The sequence below is a fragment of the Mytilus galloprovincialis genome, chromosome 5 (genome assembly GCF_965363235.1).
Source record: "Mytilus galloprovincialis chromosome 5, xbMytGall1.hap1.1, whole genome shotgun sequence".
Taxonomy (NCBI): Eukaryota; Metazoa; Mollusca; class Bivalvia; order Mytilida; family Mytilidae; genus Mytilus; species Mytilus galloprovincialis.
In genome coordinates, this window is record NC_134842.1 from 42,133,728 (window position 1) to 42,150,529 (window position 16,802).

The 16,802-nt window shown below is 32.1% G+C and overlaps 1 long non-coding RNA gene across 1 annotated transcript; it reads right to left on the reverse strand.

The window, feature by feature from the left end:
* Positions 1-2,187: 2,187 nt before the first annotated feature.
* LOC143075844 (uncharacterized) lies at positions 2,188-16,128 on the reverse strand. Its single transcript, XR_012978432.1, has 6 exons — positions 15,946-16,128; positions 14,652-14,693; positions 14,122-14,160; positions 13,512-13,550; positions 13,153-13,186; positions 2,188-2,250 (listed from the first exon to the last, which is right to left on the reverse strand). It is a non-coding gene; the product is annotated as an uncharacterized LOC143075844 (long non-coding RNA).
* Between the last annotated feature and the right edge of the window lie 674 nt (positions 16,129-16,802).

Below are 16,802 nucleotides of genomic sequence, written 5' to 3' on the forward strand. Positions count from 1 at the left end.
ACCACAAAAGTGACCATCCCATTACATTCAGATTTCTTATAAACTTAATAACCATAGCAACTATCTTTGAAATTGGTCGAACATATGGTCAACCTTATCAGAATGTGCTTGATTAACAGACTGGCTGTATCAAATATCACTCTGCATATAATTGCTAAATTATTATGTTTCACAAAGTTTAAGGAATAAAGTTATTATAAAAAATGATTGCAAAAAATTTAAACTTTTAACCAGGCAATCTATGTTTACGGTATACTTTTTTTTTTATTACAGTAATGACATAAATGATATTCCAGTATAAATTTTACCTGGCTTATATAAAGATTATAATATATGATCAACGTTGGCCCAGCATTGGCCCAACATAGAATTGTAAATGTAATTTCAGTTGATAAACACTTATATATAACGGTATACCATTAACTTTTCATAAAGCCTGCAGCAATCGAAATTATCTGCCTCCCAAGAGAAATAAAGTGTAAAATATTTCATAATCAATTTTTATTAACAAAATTTTCATATCCACCTTATGTCGCTCCTAACATAATGCCAACATTTGCCCGATTATTTATAACCATCATGAGATAATATTATGAATTTACAACAACATACCAACGTTGGGCCAATGTTGTGCAGCCATCACCAATGTGCGACCAACGTACCGACAATTTGCCAACGTTGGGCCTCTGTTGTGCAGCCAACATAATCTTGCGACCAACGGACCGACAATTTGCCAACATTGGGCCAATGTTGTGCAGCCAACACCAACGGTCGACCAACGGGCCGACAATTTGCCAACGTTGGCCCACTGTTAGTCTGTTGACTGGGAAGGTGATATAACACAGAGCCTTCTTAAAGACAAAAAAGAAAATTCATCTTGCAAAGTTCTTTAATTTAACATGAAATATATCGGTAGTGTTCTGTCACACGATAACCCACATTTCACTGAGTGCTTGCATCTCATATATCATAGTAAACGTGAAATAAATAATACTACCGGAAGTAGAAGGTCTGCTTCATATCTTGATTTTTTCCTCGATGTTGACATAGATGGACGACTTTAAACTAGAATCTATGAAAAACGTGATGATTTAACTTTCCACTAGTCAACTTCCCATTTCTTAGCAGTAACATAACCTCTATTCTATCGTGTGACATTTATCTATTTCAGTTAAAACGTTACGCTCCAGCTGCATGTTCACAATATACGGATTCATCAACAGGGATGTAGTCTTACACAAAAACTGCCCCATCAGAATTATGAGGGGAAATGACTGATCTGTGGTATGTTTGTGTAAACAATTTTCAAACATATTTTCTAAGCTGCTTCGTTAAACAGATTATGTGAATTCTGTATACATGAATGCCTAGCAATAGATGCAAATTAATATTCAAAACACCATATTGATTTTATGAGTTATCTCTCTGAACCAGGTTTTTTCCCTTTAAATGAACAGAGTATATAGAACATCTATTGTAACACTAAATTATAAAGTAGACCAATATATAGTCAGCGACAACCATTAATAGGTTCCAGACTTGGAACCAGAAACAAATGAAAATTGCAAATAATAAAGTTTATATGTCCAAAGCGCTTCTCTCGATTAACTTTAACCAGTAACGTAAAAAGCTTAATATTTGAAAGCCATGAATGTGTAAAAATGGAAACAAATGAAGAACTATAAGACAAAACATGACTTTTAAATAATACTAGTAGCCAAATAAAGGCAACAGTAGTATACCGCTGTTCAAACTCATAAATCCATGGACAAAAAACAAAATCGGGGTAACAAACTAAAACTGACGGAAACGCATAAATATAAGAGGAGAACAACAACACAACACTACAATGTAACTAACACACACAGAAACGGACCAAGCATCAGACAAAATCCCACGAGAATAACAAATATAACATCAAAACCAAATACATGAATTTGGGATAGAAAAGTACCGTGACACGTCTTATCCATCTAAGGTCAATTGTGCCTGCTTGCACACCATATTGTAGAGTTAGAATGGGTGTTTAGTTACACCTGTCAGTTATAAGATATAAGATATATTGCAGGTATGCTTACCCTACAATATGATGTGCAGGTTCCAGACTTGGAACATGACCATGCACCTCATATTGTAGAGTTAGAATAGTTGATAAGTATTCTCTTTCAGTGAAATATTTAAGATATGTTGTAGGTATGCCTATTTTATTTCATTTTAATATTTCACAGCTTTTCTCTTTATTTTCAGGATCTAAAATAGAAAAGAAATATTTATTAGAAGAATATTTTTTATATATTGAATAGCTTCAATAAAACATGAACACAATATTTTAACAACATTGAATGACCTTGCCAAATTGATTAACATGATATCTTCATAATAGGTTGAACTTATACATACCTGGGAAAAACATTACAATATATATGAATAATATATAACACAATCTAATTGAGAGGTATTTCATCATTTACACATAATCAATAGACAATTGAAGAATCTAAGTGTTCAAACTATTTAACAATTGAGATTGATGATATGAAGCTGAGACAACTTTATTATAGACATTTAAGGAGGTAGACCTAGGTTAAAGGAAATAACTAAAATCATCAGTAAGTTTGTGTCAACCATTTTCATAAATATATTCTAAGCTTCAAGGTTACATGGATTATTTCCAATCTGTTTCATGTAAATGCTTAAAATACAATGATTAAACTTGACTTTTACAAACTCTTAACTGATTTAAAGAGTTATCTCCCTTAACCAAGGTCTACCCCCTTAACACTGCACTAACAGCGGAATGATACCACGTAACGGTTATATCATATTGTAAGAAATTCCGATAAGCAACACTGCAAACCTACGTAATGAAGATAGCATGGTGTTTTTTTTTGTGTTTTTTAAAGACCAGGAATGACTAGAGCCCGTATTAGCCTCATCTTATTTAAGGTCCATTGAAGGTATAAAGCTAAATTTTCATTTTTATTTTATTTTATATATATCAAAGTTGTATGGAAAGGCCTTTCACTTTAAAAACTTTAAAAACTGACTTATTAGGCTTGTAACTATTGTATTTCTAATGGTAGATGTAGCACGTTTTACATTTGACTCATATCCCATTTAACAGAAAAAGCCTTTCCTCAAACATGTCTAATATAACCCTAATTTAAAATATTTTAAATCGCCTATCACAAATACGAAATGATATGTTTTAAATAAACTTGTAAGTTATGTGTCTTGTCCGAATGCCTAAATTGAGAACTTCATCTGTAAAGAAACGTAGTTTCATGTCATACTAATCATGGCAATTTCATATGTAAATATATGTATCTGTAATGATTTTATAGGGTTATGTGTATGCAATATATTACCTATAATATCACAATCCTAGGCTTGAGTCAATGGTTATCTTTTAGGCCGCTCATCAAATGGGGACGTCCGATCAGGATAACAACTATTATATGACTGTCAAATATATCATAGGGAAACCCGGAATTCCATGATATGACGTAGTAGTCTTCCGAATGTACATATGTAATATTAAACCCAAGTATGTGTAGTTCCGAGTAAACTGGTGTTATCCATATTCATTACATTCCTCCCTCTTTCATAGAAATGAACCCGTTCTGTAGAACGAAGTCATGGCACTTTCTTTTATATACCAGGACTAATTTGTATGAACTGTTTATAGTTTAAGTGCGAATAAATACATCCTTTAACTGAAATTCACTATAGTCAGTAAAGTTGTAGTGGATACATGTAAATATTTTCTCCAATGTCATGCAATATAACGCTATATATAATCCTTAATTTGAAACCACTAGTCAGTAAAGTTGTAGTTGATACATGTAGATGAATTCTCAAATGTGATGCCGTATACATAACGCTTTAATAATTGAATTGCAGCCAACATTTTTCTTCTGTACACACATATATATATAAAACAATCTCTGTATACAAAATTGATTATGAAGATTATGAAATATAATGTATTGTCAATTTTCATCACGGCATCTTGTGGTTGCTGAACAAGTTCGTCTATCCGAAGGATAACATATATTTGGAAGTAGAATTATCTAAAGAATACATGATGCATGTCTCTTAAAACGTAAATGCAAAATATGACTTTGAAATAAATATCCTTTCCACTTCCTCCCTCTTCAATAACAACAACGGTTCTACTCCAAAAACATAAGTTGGGTACGCTTACATGAATACAACTACAATTTCGTTGGGATTAAATAGTTCACTTCGTCGTTGTTAAGATCCTACCAGTAGAAATCTTGGAAGATAGGATGTAAGAAAGAGCCACATAAATGATTAATATGAATAAAATGATCGCCGGCATAAACCATGGTAAAGCTTAAATTAGTTAAACTTCCATGGATACATCACTTTGAAAGGAATATTTGGATGGATTAATTGTCTTTTGCTCATTCAAGTCCAGTGACGAATATCTAAAGAAATTAATTTCATAAACTTATATATATACATTGTAATTATATATCTCAAATATTAATTCAAATAAATTATATGCTAGTATTCAGAACCAACACTAGCACACGTATGCATGGCAGTAACTATATATAGCATTCAATATAAATGTAATTCTGATATAATTAATACAGTTACTATATACATCTATTTTAAATCAAATTAAAAACATAAAAACACAACTCAAGAAACTAATGATTGGCAACAGTATCTCCATCTTCGGTTGCAGCAATACCAAATGGTGTGCCCGTCACCAAACATTCAGTCTGAACATCATTTTTGTCAAGGTTCAAGTTCCAATCCGATCTCCCCAATGTTTTACTATGGAATCTTTTAGCCTTCGGTCTCTTCCATCTAAGTTTCACGTCTTTACCCCAACTCCTTGTCTTTGGTAACACTCTCATATCTACGAGTTCGTCCTTCCTTTTAATTGTGCTCATCATATTCCCTTTACTTGTATCACTTTCTTTTTTGTCGGTGATTAACTTGTGCTTTATCTTTTTAATCTGTTGTTCCTTTTTTATTTTCTTGTATTTGGACGTTTTAGTCTTTACGTAAGCTTTCTTTTCTGTATCTTTCAAACTATCTCGACCTATATTGTTGTTGTCGTATGCTCTTGTACATCTCTTTGCTTCCTGAAGTTTTTCTGTACGTATTTTTCCTTTTAATTGTGTTCCTTCAAGAAAACCAGGATCCATATGTTCATCTTCTGCTTTGTCTGTATTGCGATGGTTGATGGCTGTCTGTGTAAAATGCATGCTCCATTTATATATTTGATCAAAGTGTATTGGAGTTTGTTGATCATCTGTTGTTTGTGTACTCTGATCTTTCACCTCTTTTCTTTTTGTAAGACCGGATTCTTTTCCTGAAGATAGTTCATCAGTTTGTGTCCCTTGTTCTGTCTTCATAATTTGTCTTTTGACGCAGTTACTCTGAGTATCTTGAAGACTTTTCCCATCTTTATTACTAGCTCGTTCCCTTTCCTCTCTTTCATCATGATAATGGATCTCCATATTGCCATGTGATGTCATCCAGTAACGATGTTGTTTGTCCTTAAGTTCAAGTGTCAACAGGTTATCTTTGCAGTATACAGAATTTGGAGTAAGGCGGTCAATGGTGTTGTTAAGCAACTCTAGTTCTGACTGACTTAACTGTTTTTGGTCTGAATACCTGTTAATGAACTCACAGTGTAGATACTATTCTGTACGCTATCCGGAAGTCGCGATTTTCGAAGCGATGACTACCAACTGGCTAACAGGACGGTTTTGCCTACGGTGACTTTTCTCACCATTTGTTTACACCTATACTTATAAAGTGCTTTGAACATCTTCAAGGTATGTAAAGCATCATAAATATGTGTAACTTTAACAAAAACATGCATTAGAATATAAAATATACGTGTGCATCATACCAACTTGATAGAAAAAAGTGAAATCGATGGACAATTTTGCTCTCGTAGTACAAAACAAATAACCTTTTATTGCAAATATTTGCATCAGTTTAAAGTTCAATATATACTGTTTCAATATTCGTTTCGTATTTAAGTAGAACATTCGTATTTCCCATAAAAAATATGTTTTCCTTGAGGATCCCAAAATAAATTACTGTACGATCAGTCCATAACTGACTGTATTCTAGTAGCGATTTCAAATTTTTTTACTGTATGACCAGTCGTGATTTTGAAGAAAAAAACAAAGGCAATTTGAAGGTATCTACGTATTTATATGATATTATGAACTGTCAAGGGAACTTTACAGTGTAATATCGTTCATCAGACAATATAAATATAGATATGATGATTTTTGTAGACTGCAAAATAATTGTATTTTTGTTCCGTCAGTCTTGTTTAAAATCAAACGCCTAAAAAGCAATACTTGATTTGATTGTGGACTTTGTAATAGTGTATAGTTGCAATTATCTATTTAACTATAACATTTTAAAAAACTATTTACATCGTCCGCCGAAACATTCAGATTAAAAGTTGATATTAGTCGACCCTGAGAATAACTTTGGGATGGGGTGAAAAGGAGGCACATTATAAATATCTACTGACTTTGTTATTTGAAAATTGTTAATGAAATGAACATGTTAAATTCAAATCAATATAGAATCATATTCAAAACAGTGTGGTCCTGGCCATTGATTGACGACCTAAAGTATCCCATTGACTGGGACAGATTAAGTGAACGTTTGTCGGTAACGACCATTGCTCACTTCTTACTTATTATAGAATTTAAACTGTGGGGTCACCATAGGTTCTTAACGCCTTTAATAATAAAATAATTCGAAAAATTATTCAGGAATAACCTTTATGTTTTGATTTATGTTATTGATATAAATCAACACATCGTATTATTCCGGATTAGTTTTTCGAATTACTTTATTTAGGTGTTGAGAACCTTATGTGACCCCACAGATTCAGTGTCTTTAACAAGTACATAGTGAGCAGTGATTGATACCGACAAACGTTCACCTAATCTGTCCCAGTCAATGGGATAATTTAGGTCGTCAATCAATGGCCAGGACCACACTGTTTTGAATATGATTCTAAATGCTGTAATGCATTCAAGTATACGAAAGATATATTTCTTTTTCATGATAATCCAATGACAGAGTTTCAATGACAGAGTTTCGCTGTTTTTATTGGTGGAAGAAGACTTCAAGTCTTCTGAAGGCCAATGGTGCCGACTTTAAAATCATTAAATTCTCCGTATGCCGCATTCGTTTCTGTGTATTACAATTGAATAACAACTTCTGATTCCTGACACTGATTTTTTCACATGATTAAGCATCTGAATTATTTAATTTGTAAATTAGGAGTGAAAAACAATCACTATCGAAAATATGTACCTTTTTATTTATGTAAATTATTAGATTTCATCTCATCTACATGAACATTATTTGTTTACTTGTAAGCGGATGTTTTTACTGTAGATATTTGAAGTACGCATTCGTGAATTTGGTATCGGGACAACTTGCCCTGTTAAATGTTCGCCCTTGAAGTTACGAATTTGCAGACAAAAAGATTTTGTTTTTAATAAATAGAAAGGATCTATTTCTTATTAAATTGTTGTCTTTATTCATTGGGAGAATTTTGATTAAACTCTAAATGCTCATAGAATAAGAAATATAATCTAAACTGAATGTACCTCCTTCTGAATAATTTATTGCAATATAAATATAAATCCCTTTTGGCAAGAGAAATCTGAGTTTTGTCAGAAATATTTGTTTCACATGTGCAAAGGTAATCACGTGTAGCGGCCATATTGGTTTGTTTACAAATATGTGAAGAAGCCTCTAGAACCATGATCTAAACATAAATAGTCTTCCGAAAACGTAAACTTTATGCAATACTATTTTATCAATCATGATTATTTTCATAAATTTAAATTTGATTATTTAAAGAAATAAAATTCTAACAATTACGATTTTAGATTAGAGATTCTACACAGACATGCTGTGATCTATTTATAGCCAAATTAGTTTACCTGTGTGAAAATGAAAATAATGATCTAAATGGATATTAATTTGTTTACTAAACAAGTAAAGACAAACTATGGATGGAAGATAATAATTCACATAAATATTTCAGGACATTCGATTTATTTTAATAAATATAGGATTTAAAAACTGCAAGTGCAAACAAATTTTATCTTCTTCTTCTTCTTCTTTGCTTAAAACTTTACACACTTCTTTGTTATATTAATCTAAACATCTGTATACTTTTTGGTGATGATTCAGAATTTTATTTTTCAGTTATTTAGTATTTTTTAAAAAAAGGGGGAGGGTTTTTTTACATGTCGCGCCGTATCTCAAAAACTATCTATGATTTTTGCTTAAAACTTTACGCTTCTTTGTTATATTAATCTAAAGATCTGCATACTTTTTGGTTTTGATTCAAAATTTTATTTTAGTGATATTTAGTTTTTTGAAGAAAAAAATGAGGGGGGATTTCAAATGTCCCTCCGTATCTCAAAAATAATAAATGGAACAAAGCAGCCTGGGTTAGTGGGCTGCTTTTATGGTAATTCAAATTACCTTTTATTCATTTTCTTCCACCTCAGAGCTATCAGCTCTTTGATTCATCTTTTTACGGTCAAGAGATTTTGCAGAACTGGTAGATCATTGCATAATTCGTCATGATTCAGAAGAATTAAAGTTGAAAGTGGCAATGCATAGTCCGTATCTTATACAAAGAACCCCCATAAAAGATGTTTACTTAAATTCGAAATAGACGGTGCACAATACAGTCATTATAATTTATGATAAGGAATCCGGAGAGATTAATTAAGTCATATAAGTGACGGATAAAAAAAGGAGATCCGGCGGATTGAAACCCTTTTTAACTATCAATGCATTTGTATGGGAACATATATTTGGAATCCCCTTTTTTCCTGGATTGGACCCTCTCTCCATTTAAAAATGGCTGGAAACCCCATTGTATATTAAGTGGTAAATGAGGAGATGCACTTACAAAACCGGCCAAACATAGTATAACTGTCCAACGAACGAACGGAAAGACGGCCTTCATTATCATTATAAACCCCCGCAAAGTGTTGTACAATTGGGTGTCACAGAAATAGCTCTACTCCCAAAACAAAGTGAAGTAACTGTGATCAATTATAGGCTACAGTGCGGCCTCGAATGTGTGTAAATACATGCATTTTTGTATTACAATTAAATCTGTGCGTTTGTACAATTTAAGTATAACGGAGGACAATTCTGAAACTTATACATACAACAAACCTTCCTCTTGTTTTAACAACATTTTAATTTTTAAACATCCTTATACTGAATGTAGTAAGTCGAGTACACCCTATTAAGCTAAACATGTTTCATATAAGTTTTCAGGATGTTAATTTATTGAAATATATTTGTGTTATTTCGAAAAATGACACCTTCTAAATGTATCGTAAATAACTTTGCAATCACTACTAGAATACAGTGAAATAAAGATTTTAACAACATTTAACATCCTTATACTGAATGTAGTAAGTCGAGTACACCCTATTAAGCTAAACATGTTTCATATAAGTTTTCAGGATGTGAATTTATTGAAATATATTTGTGTTATTTAGAAAAATGACACCTTCTAAATGTATCGTAAATAACTTTGAAATCACTACTAGAATACAGTGAAATAACGACTGATCATACAGTTTCAAAATATACAAGCGAGACTGATCGTACAGTGAGAAATTCAAACAAGTGTTATTTTCTTATTTCTGGCTTCAAAGATCTGGTTGAAACTTTTACCACCACTTGAAATATATTTCATTTAGTTAATTAAGTCTGGTATTTACGTTAATTTGTACACTAAGAGGGTAAAAAGATTGTTTTTAGGTTCACAGACTGATTGTCCTTAGTGATGCACTTGAAAATCTATTGATTAAGACAGAGATACGAATAATGAATGTGCTAAATTTAATTCTAAACCATTTGAGAATATCGATGTCAGCTGAATTAATCATTCAGCAATGTACAGATGATCCACTTTCCGTTTTATTCAGTATATCCATCAAATTTCACATGCTATCCAAAAAGTTCTCGCTTCGAAAATCGCGACTTCCGGATAGCGTACAGAATAGTATCTACACTGTGGAACTGTTTTTGGTCTTTATTTTCTCCTTTCTCGTGTTTGGTTTGAGTTTGCCTGACCTGGTCGTATGTTAGTATACCCTGTGAATCTTCATTTACATTTATGTTTTCCTCTAAAATATATTCCTGTCTGCTTGTTGACCTCTTTTTATCTAAGTTGTTATTTTCTTTGACCATTGATTGAACAAGTAGATGGAGTTTGTGTCGAGTTATTAACCTTGATGTTTCTTTTGGTTTACCTGCATTGACTTTACTTGGATTTATTTTCTTATCACAATCACGTATGTGTTCGTTGAAACAGTAGGAATTGGTAGGTGTTTTCCGCCCGTTTCCATCGTCTTCAGATTTTGTATCTGGTTTGTAGTTGGGACTTGGACTTTCCTCTCTTTGTCTTATATCATCATCTTCACCTAACCAATCTGTTTCGTCCTTTGAACTAAGACTTTCTTCTGTCTGTTTTCTATTATCATCATCACCTAACCAATCTGTTTCGTACTTTGGACTAAGACTTTCCATTGTGTAAACTGCATCTTCCTTCACAACTATGGAATTGCATGGTGTTGTATAGTATTCTATTACAGGGTTTGATGTTTTCTCGATTGTCTCTCCTGTTTGAGCGGCAGCCATTTGTTCTGTTCTTTGTTCTAATATAACGGACCTGTGATCTTCCGTCTCTATTATCTTAAAGTTGGTATCAGCTCCTTTATTTTTCTTTGCCTCATTCCATTCCACTTCACTCAAATGTTTAGATGGGGTATACCATTCTGGTTCATCGTTGATATCTGTTCTAGTTGTTTCTCCGGAACCAACATTTTCGTCTGTTTCTTTTCTTTTCACAATTTGATCATGGTCTCCGGTCTTTTCAATCTTGAAATTAATATCATCTATTCTTTTCTTCGTTTTAGTTTCCCATAAACTTTTCAGCTTTAAATATCCCTCAGTTGTAACTTTACTTAATGTACAGAGATAGCGTTTTGCTTCGTATACCGAACCTTCGGCAACAGCTTTTACCAGTTCTTTCCCTTCTTCATCACAACAAGCATTAGTGAGGTATTTTATAATCAGATGTTCTTTCACATTTTCTGATCCATTTTGAAATGCCCCTTCTACCAATTCTTCGATCCTGTCTGTAAATTCATCCAATAACTCATCTGGATATGGGCAGACATTCTCTAGACTTTCCATAATGAGTAAGGGGTAGCCAACTGGGTCAAATCGTTCGTTAAAGAGTTTGCATATGGTTTCGTAGTCTGCTTGTACTGGATATGACCTGTTCTCATAGAATTTCAGTGCTTTTCCAGTAATTCTCGATACCAAGGTTTGTAATTTTTGTTCACTGTTCCACCCTTTCAAAAAAGCTGTAGACTCTATATCGGCTTTCAGCAGGAACCATCCGAGCGGCGCTGTTCCGTCAAAATTACCTGAGTTACTCATATTTTGAGTTGAGTTGTGATTTACTAACTAAGATTACACTAAAAGCTTTAAAAACCGAAAATTACAAGGAATTACACACAACATATATACAATACAAATTGTGTAACACTACAATATACGAAAACACTACACCCACAAACAAGATTTAAAAACAAAATCACAAACACCTGAACATACAATCACAATTTTAGAAAAATTGGTATTTTGATTTTATTCTGATTTGCAAATGAAAACACAAGTGTATATAAAAAATAATAATCTGAAAACACCTATGACATCAGAGGATCTGACGCGCAAAGCTGATTCAGATATTTACTAATTTTAATAACCCTGATTATATCATCATATAAGTCAAGGGACCTGAATATTCAAAACTTCCACATATGCATAAATGTAAATAAACATATAATTTGCACAAGAAAATATGTTTCTTTTTAATATCAAATATACAAATTCGTAAACTCAGAAAAAAACCAACTATTTAAACACAGGCATGAAATTGTAAACAATGACGTATGTATACACAATTCAAAACAAATAGTAGTACAGTACAAGTTTTATTATCAACACATTCTTTAATGAGTGAACACTTTTCAGACGGTAAAACCGACCAGACAATTAAACAAAATGAGAAAAAAAAAATTTTGATAACAACTATGACATTAGAAGATCTGACGCACACAGTTGTATCAATAATTTATGAAAAACAAAAGAAAAACATATAAATGATATCTGACATCAGAAGATCTGACGCTCAACGGAATATCAATGAATGAAAAGAGAAATGTGTTGATTTGTATTAATATAGATAAACAAAACCTGAAATAAACCAAATAGATAATCAAAAACTATCCACTAGTAGTTTGTTTATAAGATTATATTGTCTTATTCTCAAGGTGTATGCAAATCTGTGTATTTTTTAAATGTGTTACAAAAAGGGGGATGGGATTTTTATCACACGGAAAGTCTGATAATCACAATATAAATATGAAACAAATATATCACTCGCGCAAACATCAATAGTACTGATAAATCAGCGCGCCATGAAATAAAACAATCGCGGGAGAGAAGAAACAAAGATTTTCCTCTCGCGAAAACAAAGAAAAAATATGAAAATATGGCGCGAATGGATGTCACCGATTAACAGTGTAAATCAGTGGATTCGTGCCGACTTCTGACACCACTGTAATGATTTTATAGGGATAGTGTATGCAATATATTACCTATAATATCACAATCCTAGGCTTGAGTCAATGGTTATCTTTTAGGCCGCTCATCAAATGGGGACGTCCGATCAGGATAACAACTATTATATGACTGTCAAATATATCATAGGGAAACCCGGAATTCCATGATATGACGTAGTAGTCTTCCGAATGTACATATGTAATATTAAACCCAAGTATGTGTAGTTCCGAGTAAACTGGTGTTATCCATATTCATTACATATCTATTGCTTTATGGACCTTGCTTAAATTCTAACATCAAACATGTAATAAGTTTAAAAATAAAAATTACAATCACTGAATACGAGGAATTCAGGTTTAATTATGTTTAGGCCTTTATCTATTATCAAAGAGTTTGGAAGGGAACTTAAGCAGTTTTCAGTGTATTCCCGAATGTTCTTACCTGCAACCGGTAATGCATTGACCAAACTCCTTTCCTGCAATTTTAAATAAAGAAAACAGACAATGATTAAGGTTTATGCAATACATAATTAGGATGAAAACTGTAGCTTTTAAGAAATAAGCTGTTTGTCAGTAAACAATAATAAACAAACAATAACTTCTTAAACTGAAAAATTGAGTTGAACAATTTTGGTTTGTTAATATTTTTATTCTTAGAATTTACCCAAATTAAGACGTCGTGTAATAAGTTATCGTTTACATTTTTTTGTGTTCTAATGAATTACTTGATACATCGTAGACTTATATTATTATCAAATTTCAGAAATATGCATTAGAGAATAAATCTAACAACATTGTTACCTTTTGGGAGGGTATTACAAAACTCCACACATAACTTATCTACAAAATAGAACTGATATTATATCATATCATATTGGGCCAGATATTTCAGAATGTGTGACATAAATGATGTAAGCGGACAAACGCGTGCTAAAATTTACATAGTCATTCATTTTTTTTTTTCTTCTGAAAGGTATTATTTTTTTAATAAATTTGTTTCATTTCTAGTCTACGAGTGGTATTCATGGAAGAAAACAGAAACAGGAGTATGCATGTAGGGGATTTGATTACCTTAACCGGGCATTGCAACTAAATTCAATTCAATCACACATGTACATAATGTATGAATAACAATTTATTTGCTTTTGGGATTTCTAGAACATAATAAAACCAAATACGGTTAGCCGTTTTTAAAATCGAATCGAAATTAGGAATTCAACCTTGAGAAATATTTGGACCAAGGATTCCATACACGACTCCTTCAAAAGTGTACCGGTATATAACGTTGTATATTACAAATCGACAGCGTCACCATTGTATATTTTTCTACCATACGAATACATTTTTTGTAATACTTATTTACTAAAACATGTGGATACTTTAGGGTTAGCAATATGGATAACTAACTTACAGCTGCAATTCTCCCGAATGCACTTGGACCGTTCAAGACCTGCAAAAACAAAAGATGACCTTTACAATTTAAATAATCAATTTTTAAACGTAGTTATGCATATATATTAATGAAAATAGAAAATAAAACCGTCTTTTGATTAATTGACAATCGTTTTTAACATACTGATGCAAACTGCTTTCCTGCTTGGCTGCAAATAGAACGACTTATTGTCTTTCAACTTAAGTTAAGTTTTACCGTTTTTTCTGATACTGAATTGTTAAAACAATTTCGTGCAAAACTATTATTTATTGTTCAGTTATTGTGAGTGTTTCTTAACAGAGGGTTGTCATGTTGTAAGACAAGTTTCTGTGTGTATATTACTTTTGTAAGCATTACAGAATGTTATTAGAGTAGAATATATTTTGTATGTATCAATCTAATTAATTTAGATGCTAAGTTACAATATTATATAACATAATATATTATAAAATTGAATCTAGAACTCTATAAATGAAAATATTTTGTCCGTTATAACAAAAAGCATTTACCTGCTGGTTTCATACTGCAGAAGTCAAAGCACTCTTTTAAATCTGTATGCATAAAATATTAAGTTAGCGAATACACTATCTATAAAAACTATGTACATGCTTTATTTGTAGGCTCAAAATTTTGGCCATTCAAGGAACTGGAGTGGAGCGCTGAAAACTGCAAAAGTGTATCGTACTCTTACTTTATTTAACGTTACATGCTTTAAAAATGAAGAAGGGACAATCTGTATTTCTATGATCCCAAAGTTACAAATCAGAATCAGTCTGTTTGGTCTGCCAATGTGATATTACAGTTATTGAATTAGTATATCAAAATCAGTCTAATTTCAATGAAAGAATTCTATGATTGCATTTGGCTTTTTCATGTTTTAACTTCGTAAAATCTTGGGTTTTTTCGGACTTTAAACTTCCTCACTGTAGTACAAAACTTTCAATCGGACCCATCAGTATTTTGAGTACGATTTTTATTCCGGACCATTCTTTTCTTTACTTTGTACGAATTTCACCTACTAGAGTAATTAATCACAAGTGAGCTTGACAAGACTCTGAGTTTTAGTTGCACTGCAAAGCTTGGGTACGAATGACAATTTGATTAAACATGTACAAACTATTTCTCTGATACAAATCTGAACTCCATCAATTTTTGAATTGTACAAACACATTAAATATTTTCAATAACATATCGACGTAGTTGCATCTTTGTAAAATAGTGTCTTGTGATTATGAATCAAGCGTCAGCAGATGTACAATTTAACTAGACATTTTCCTTCCGTGGGCATTTGTCAATTACAAATTGGTACGTGTTTAGTTTTAAAAAAAAAGCACTATATTAAGAAGCCTGGCATCTAATTTGCTGGTCATGCAATTTCGACAATCGGAAGACGTATTACGCATGTTTAGAAAAAGATATCTTTTATGTGGAAAGCCCAACATTTGATTATCAAACTGGTCAGTAATCTTACAATCATTTTAATGGTTCGTAATTATAGATAATCGATGGTTTTTCAAACGAGAGGGTGTTTCTCAGGTACAATGTATTCGAAGGGCGACATCCCAGAGATGAGATGCAAGAAACATCCTCGAGTTTAAAAGACCATTGATAATCTGTCTATCGCTATTTTGCCTATGACGTCGGTGATGTTTTCATTGATAACGGCACGTGGGCCCTTAGTTTCTAGAGATAATTGTCTATCGTAAGCGAGTATAACGATATGAAAAATTATCATAGATAAGATCAAAGCAAAAATACACAAAACAGCGATAATAGCAGTTAATATTGTAAGATGCTACTTACCGGATTCACCCAAGACTTGCTTAGTAAATGACAATATAACTAATAGCGACAATGTAGCAAGCATGTTCATAACGTCACAGTAGCTGGATATCGCAAGATATACTTGTAAGCTGTACGAAAGTGTATAACTAATTCTGAACAGAAGATTGTGATTCTTTTATATTAATATTTCTGCTGTTACATGTTCATTTGTTGTTCCGGGTTTACTTAGTTTAGTAAAAACAAGATAAAATAACCATGTTTTTACAATAAATACAACATGTTGTCATGTAATTGCACTTTAAAACTTTAACTGAGAATATATTATTTCTATTTTTAGAATAATTTTATAATAGATGCAGCATTTTATGTCCTTTATGGTTTACTTGGTTTTGAAATGAAAGCACAAAACAACTTTGAATCTTCACTGAATACAATATATTGAAGTTTTATTTTCCGATCATATTCACAGAACACAAACTGACATCTGACATTTGTGCTGGTACATTTGTGATATATATTTAGCTTTATTTGCCTTCGGAATAACTACTAGCATGTATCAATTTGAAATAAATAAAAAAAAAATATAGTGTAAATTGAATTGGGAGAAAACCCACCAAAAGCTATAATAGCTACCATCCTTACCGAACATCATCCTTATGACCTATGCATTAGTTTATCAAGTGTTCACGTCATATTTTTCTTTTTTAATAGATTAAATACATTGTGTACACAATTTTAAAAGTAAATGTCAATTAAATAAGATTCAGATGTATCTATCAAAAGCATTGTCGTCAACTGTGTTTTGGCGTACAGCTACATATGACGGAGTTAAGGAGGACATTACTGTTACTGACGTCTCTTTTTTTCTGACTTTT